This window comes from Grammomys surdaster, unplaced genomic scaffold (assembly GCF_004785775.1).
Source record: "Grammomys surdaster isolate TR1022 unplaced genomic scaffold, NIH_TR_1.0 145, whole genome shotgun sequence".
Lineage (NCBI taxonomy): Eukaryota > Metazoa > Chordata > Mammalia > Rodentia > Muridae > Grammomys > Grammomys surdaster.
This window is the reverse complement of record NW_021604603.1, coordinates 3,017,682-3,025,175: the sequence shown is the minus strand read 5'-3', so window position 1 is coordinate 3,025,175 and position 7,494 is coordinate 3,017,682. Positions and strand designations below refer to the sequence as shown.

The 7,494-nt window shown below is 42.6% G+C and overlaps 1 pseudogene; it reads right to left on the bottom strand.

Moving 5' to 3' along the window:
* Positions 1 to 6,102: 6,102 nt before the first annotated feature.
* On the bottom strand, positions 6,103 to 6,597 carry LOC114618839 (annotated as a pseudogene).
* Between the last annotated feature and the right edge of the window lie 897 nt (positions 6,598 to 7,494).

The following is a 7,494-nucleotide window of genomic DNA, read 5'->3' as shown; positions in this document are numbered from 1 at the left end:
AAACGAAACTCAAGAGTGGGAGAAGAGCTGGGCGAGGTCTCGTTCATACGAAATACACGAGCCTGGGGATTGGGAGTCCCGTGATGTCCTTGGTGAGTCCGTGGTTGTGATTTGCTGTGTGACTTTGCAGGTTTCAGGTGTGTCCAACCATTCACGTTGCAACGCAATGCTGTCATCTAAAAAGATGGTTCTTGAGAACCCTTTAATCACGGCACAAAAAAAGTGGCAAAAAAATGTTTTAAGTGAGTTTCTGATTTCTCATCAGGTGACATTCATGACTATCCTTTGCTGTAGACCAGTGCACAGGTTGAACATGGAAGTTTATATAACTCACCGAGTTAACTATGTGGACTAAACGGTGCAAGTTGTCTCCTGATTGGACAATCATCTTTTAATTTTACTAATGGAATCTTGACCTATCTATAGACCCATGATTTTTCTTGTTTTCTTCTTTTGTATCTTGCTACGCAGCCCAGACTTGCCTATGATTCTCCATCCTCCTGCCTCTCTCTGTTCATCTAATGAATAAAGGAGCCAATCACTGGGCGAGTAGAAGGTGGGACTTCCGGGTTGGAAGAGAAGGAGCAGAAGAGAGAGGCAGTTCCGACAGGATAGTGATAGAGCGAGGTGTAGCTGCTTGTGTCTCCAGGTTTATGGTGATTCCACCAGGATTTGCCACCAGAGGATTTCGATTTAATATGGCTTACAAGATTAGCATTCGAGTTGTTGCCACCAGAGATTAAGTTACCATTGTTTCTGAACTAAGTTTGTGTGGTGTTTTCTTCTCATGGCAAGAGAGAAAGGAAAGCATGGGTTTGCCTGATGCGTACCACAAAGACTGTAGAGGTTTTGAAGCGTGGGACTGGCGTGGTAGTGACCCGCCAGAGGGAACTTAGTGAGTTGGGCTGAGAGATTTTGGAACTCTGGTGCCATGTGGCCCGCTAGTGCTGGGGATGCAGGAACTGCCAGCCGTTTTTAATATTTCCCACATCCCCTAATCCTTCCAAAACTGTTCCACAGCTGGGGACTAAGTAGTTAAATATGTGAGCTTATGGGGGTCATTCTTGTTCAAACCACCACAATAAGATAAGCATTTAACTCACTTTTAAACTGTTTTCTTCTGATAAGTATTTAAGACAGTGGTTTCTTCTAACCACCTATTTAGCAGAATATCACAATTTTTTTTACTTATGTCTTTAAAGTATTGTTGTACTTACAATTATATAATCACTATAATTATGATTTTTTTTATCATGAGTTCTATTAATTTGCTGATTTTTTGGGGGGTGGAGGGAGGCCAGGTTTTATGCAGCCCAAGTTGGCTTTGAACTCTTTTGTAGCCAAAGCTGATCTTGACCTGATCCTTGTACCTCTACCTTCCACGTGTTAAAATCAGAGGTGTGAGCTTCCATATCTGGCTCTAAAAGTATAGTCTAAATTTTTCTATCCTTTGGAAGTTTAGTCATCTGGAGGATATATCACCAGTAAATAAATAAATCATCAGTAATCATATAATCATGGTGTTTTTTGTTTGTTTGTTTTGTTTTTTGTTTTTTTTTTAGGGCATTTTGGTTTTGATAAAATTTCACATAGCTCAGCTTGGCCTTGAACTTGCTGTGTAGCTGAAGATGACTTTCAGCCGTGTGCCCACGACTGCAGCTCTCCCAGCAGCGTGAACGTCAGACACGTTAACTCCAGGCACTCTTCCAGATTTCACGCCAAGCTTTTCATGTGCTTGATCTCTTCTTCTCTACCCCACGAGGCAGGCTTACATTATACTTTCCTGCGACCAGCATTTGATTTCATTTGACCCACGGAGTCACCACTGGGCTGTTGTTATGCTCCTTTCTCCGCCTCCTCATCTTCTTCTTCCTCATCTTCCTCTTCCTCCTCTCCCTCCTCATACTCTCCTCCTCTTCCTCCTTCTCCTTCTCTATTCGATACAGGAGTTTACCAGATGGCCCAGGCTGGCCCAGAAGTCATTCCTTCTGTCTCAGTCTTAAAAATATGCTTACAGACATGAGCCCTCACACCCATTGTTACCTCTTATGTTTTAAACCACTGGTCTATGATTCTATAACGCTTTCTCTCTACTTAATGTGTACATTCAAGGTCTGTGGAAACAAACAACTGCTTTTGTGTCGGTAGAAGGGGTCTCTAAAGATTTACTTTACTTTTAATTGTGTATGTGTGCACATGCATGCATGTACCTTCAGAGGCCATGCTTTGGAGCTGGAGTTACAGAACCTTGACATGTGTGCTGGGAACTAATCTTGTGCCCTGTAAGAGCAGTATATGGTTAAGGTATCTCTCCAGTTCTCATTTACTCTTTATTGTTAAAATCTATGTTTACTGATCAAAGAACTCAAGAGTTCACAATCAGCTGGGCATGATGGTACATATCTTTAGCTTAGGAGGCAGAGGCAGGGGGATCTCTGAGTTTGAGGTCGCCCTGTCTACAGAATGAGTTCCAGGACAGCCAGGGCTACACAGAGAAACCCTGTCTTAAAAAGCCAAAAATAAAAATATAAATAAATAAATAAATAAATAGTTGAAAATCACCTCTCATAGTGCTTATCAAACTTTCTTCAAGTATTATCCTGCTACCTTCTAGTTTCTGTTATTGTTAATGATAAGTCATCTATCATTCTAATTGTGATGCATAGGAAGTTTTCTAAAAACTACGTTGTTTTACTTTAAATTATATGTGTGTGTCTGTGAGCGAGCACCCAAGGAACCAGAAGAGGGTATTGGATCCCCTGGAGCTTGAGTTATGCGTGGTTGAGAGTTGCCCTACATGGGTACTGGGAGCCAAATTCAAATCCTCGAAAAGAGCAATGTGTGTTCTTGGCCACTGAATCATCTCTCCCAGCTCTGAGGTCTTTTAAAAGTTGTTGTCCCAACTATCTATTAATTGGTTTTGTCTTGCCTAGTTTTGCTTCTGATCTGTAGTTTTTCCATTGCAGGCCTAGATATTGTTTTTACTGTAGGCACAAGATTGGATTTCTTACATCAATGAATTGAATTCTTGCTGCTCTCTACCCCTCATTCTTTTGTGCCCCCTTCTCTTTCCCTTTCTCCCTCTCTCTCTCTTTTTCTTTCTCTTTTCCTCTCCCTTCCCCTTTCTCTTTCTCTTCTCCTTCCCCTTTCTCTTTCTCTCTTTTCTTCTTAAACAGGGTCTCATTATACATCCCAGGCTGGCCTGGAATTTTCTATGCACCTCAGGCTAGCTGGAATTTGAATTTTTTCTGTACTTCTAAAACCTTGCTTCCTATCACTTACTCAGTTACCATTCCCTCAGGGCTGTTTTAATAACACATCATTGTGACTGAGAGGCTCAGAGGCTAAAGTGCTGGCCATGCGTAAGAGAGCAGCATAGTTCTGATCCCGAGAGTTCACAGGAAAAGCTGGACAGGCAGAATAGTCCTCCTGTAATCCCAGTTCTCAGGAAGCAGAGACCACAGATCCCTGGGGCAAGCTGGGCAGTCATGCTGCCTAGAACTAGTGAACTCCAGTCCAGCAAGAGACCGTAACGTGATGAGCTATTGAGGAAGACGCCCAACCTCAACTTTGGGACTCCGTATATATGTGCACACCTGTGCATACTCACATACTTGTGTTCCTATACCTGTGAACACATACATGCACATCACACACATAACCAACACCAGGCTGGCCTCCAACTCTGGAGTGCTGGGATTGAAGGTGGGTGCCATTTTTCCTTGCTGGAAAGAAAACTTTTTATAATGAAAAAAAGAATATATCATTAATGTTCTTAGGGCACTGAGCATGAGCAGAGGAGTTAGAGAGGCAGAAGGGGGGGTCACAGCACGCCTTTAGCACTAATTTGTACATTGTATGTGTGCCCAACTGTAAATAGTAAAACAGATGCCCAGCCTAAAATGTCTTCCATAATCATAAAAGACAAGTCATGGCCTAGAGGGACAGTGGGTTGTAGAGTGTTCACCTAGCTTGTTCAAGACCCTGGATTGGAGCACAGGAAAGCATTTATCACACTTTCCATGTTTCTTTCTTCTTCCTAAGTAAGACCACACACAGTCATACACACACCTGCAATCCCACCTGGAGAGAGGCAGAAGCAGGAGGCAATAGAGTCTGAGGTCCAGCCTGGGCTACTTCAGTGAAACCCTCCCTCAGATGCTGTCTCAAAAACGTAAATAAAAGAATTAAAAGTGGCAAACTGAGACAGGTCACTCAGCCTGTAACCCCTTGGAGCAGGCATAGCACAGCCGACTGCCCTTGCTTCTCTTGACAGCTTCTGAACACATTAAAGACTGTTTACAAGTCCATCATTTTAGCTGACTACATGGTTCTAGTGTGTCGTCCGCAACACTCAGAAAAATGTAGGTTTGTATTGCATCTATGATCTGGAAATATATTTCATTTCTAGAAACTGTTTGCTCTTGAAGGGATCTTTCAAAAGGAAAGAAAGTGAAAGGGGAAAAAGCCCTTGGAGAGGAAACTGGTTAAGTGTGTTGGTAGCCTGCTTCCTCCCCGTCTATGCCCTCTTTACTGTTAGATTCTCTGGGGGCTTTGTCTACTTCCTAATCTTTATATGATCAAATACTTTCTATTTCCAAATTAGTCTTATTTGGCCTAAGAAATTCCTGTTCTTCTATTTCTTTTAGGGATTTTTTGTTTTCAGGGTTTAGATCCAGGCAGACTATTGTAGTCTAGCCTGGCTTTGAACTCACTACATTGCTGAGGGTGACCTTGAACTCTTAGTCCTCCTACTTCCAAGTACCAGAACTACAGGTATGTGTTGCTATTCGAGGCTATGGATGTTTTTAATATAACTTTTTAAAATCTCTTAAATAGTAATACTAGGCCAGTAAGATGGCTCAGTAGACCAAGCCTGAGGCCTGAATTTGATCCCCAGACACACATAGTGAACTGAAAACATGGACTCTTTCCAGTTCTCGCCTGGGTTGTCTTGTACATTTCGGCATGCACGTTCATGTAAACAAACAAGTAAAGACTTTAAAATATGATGTAACACTTAAAATTATACATGTCCTTCAGAAGAGTGCTTTGACTTATCACAGAGGTTGAGCCTGATGTTTTCACTATGATTTAAACCATTTTTACATTCTTTATTTTGTTCGTAGGACATGAGTACTTGGTGGCAGGTGCCTTTACCCACTGAGCCATATTGCTGGCCCTTATTATCATCTTTAAATAGGCAACTAATAGTAACTACCAACACCCACCATAGGCTTGTAGCCTACAAAGCACTCTCTTTTCAAATGGTTTCTGTCTTTTTATTTTATGAGTGTGTTTGTCTGTGCACCATGTGTGTGAGTGGGGCTCTTGAAGACTGGGTTGCTGGCAGTCCTACATGCTGGGGATGGAGCTGGGTCCTCTGCAAAAGTAGCAAAGGCTCAGGATGCTGAGCAGTCTTTCCAGCCCCAACATCCTCTTCTGCAGCATCCCTCCCCTGCTCTTAACCCCACCCCCTGCTCTTAACCCCACCCCACACTTTTTTTTCTTCTTTCTTTTTGCTGCGCTCTTATTTGTGAGGAACTTATTTCCTGTATAGGCTTGTGAAGACTGTTTTTAGGAATGTATTTATGCCATCAGCGTTTAATTGTAGACTGAAAACATGAGCCATAAAATATTTTTTAATTGCCTTTAATGAGATTGTTTTCTCTGTAATCTGTTTTGGCTTATTTTTGTTGTTGTTTGTTTGTTTGATTGATTGATTGATTTTTTTTTTTTACAATTTATATGCATGAACATGTGCAGCCATTATTTGCAGAATCTGAAATCTGGGATAATGGTCTATGTTACTAACTATACTGGATCAGTGCTCCCTGCGTTACACACTGTCTGCTTGATAGCCAAGGGTATGAAAGGGTTAACATCTTTCACTCTAATTGTACTTTGACTACTTTCTCATCAGAGGCCAATCAACAGGACTGTGTGTGCAGTAGTTTGTTACCTTTTTATCATTGCTGACCTTCTTTCCTTCTGTAAGAGCTCTCCCAGTCTTGGTGGATCTTTTCCTTTGAAACTCTACTTTGTGTAACATTAGTTTTGCTTGCTACCCTTGCATGCTTTTTCTGTAAGCTTAGTTTATCTTCACCTTTTTTTTTTTTTTTTAGTGTTGAGCATGGACTCATAGAAGAGACAGTAGGCCATCTACTCGCTGATGATGATGTTCACCTTCTCCACAGGCAGCTCCACCTCCTCCACCTTGCCTTTGATGATGGTCACCACATGGTCTAGCTTGTTGGCTTTGACAATCTTCACAGCATAATCGGAGATACTGGAACACTCAATTCCAATAACCTTTCGAGCCCCTGCCTTGGCAGCGAACATGCTGAGGATGCCGGTGCCGGAGCCCACATCCAGGACCACCTTGTCTTTGAAGAGATGCCGATTGTGAAACATGGAGTTGCGGTATGTGAGGGTTCGCACCTCATCCTTCAGCATCTCCTCGTGGATGCCAAAGTGGGCATAAGAGTCAAAGTAGTAGTCTTTGGATGTCATGTCCTCAGCATTGGGCTTTTCACTACTTTCTGCTTGGCCACAGGAAACCTCCATGATGCAGTTCACGGCCTCAGCTGCCGCCATCTTCACCCGAGTCCTATGGCCTCCGAGACCCCCCCCCCTCTCTTTTCTCCACCTATTTTCTTTTCTTTCTTTCAAAACTACACAGCCTAGGCTGGCCTCGAACTCTCGGAGACCTGTCTGCCTCTGCCTCCCAAGTGCTGGAAGTAAAGTTGTGTGCCACCATGCCTAGTGTCATTCATTTCCTTCTGATAGCCTCCCTTGACCTTTGGTGTCTAAATGTCTACATTAGTAACGTATTATACGACTCATTTTCCTATGATTTATGTTCCTTTGCCTTTTAGTAGCAATTGTTTCATTGTTGACTTTAATCTTAGTTTCCACTTCAGACTTCCTCCTTTTTATCTTTGTTCCTTCAACTCCAAGGTTTTTGCTTTGCTTCTGTTATCTTCTACGTCAATCTGGAAAGGAAACAATTATCTCAACCAGTTTCTGGAAGTTGAGAGACTTGACAGTGTGGTCCCGGCATTCTTCCATGAAGTTGCACAGGATGCTCTCTGGTGCTTTGGTCTTCTGAAAATGTCATCAGGGCTAGATGGTTGGGTTTCAGCCTCATTCTCGGGTCTGCTATTTCAAGGTCTTGTTCTTTGGTGGCTTGGCCAGTTTCCCTAACAGCTCCTGTGAGAGAGTCAGCTGACTTACCTCAGAGTAAATGGCCCAGGAGAGCAAAGGAGAAAACAAACTGGGAGTCTCAAATATCTTCTGTTGGGTTTTGGTTTTTGTTCGACAAAATCTCATATAGTCCAGGCCGGCCTGGAACTCACAGAAATCTGCCCCTCTGCTCCTCTGCCCCTCTACCCTTCTGCCTCCCAACTGCTGGACTAGCGTGGTATGTTACCATGCCCAGCAGTATTCTTAATTCTGTATTTACACACTTACATACATCTAATAAAAATATTT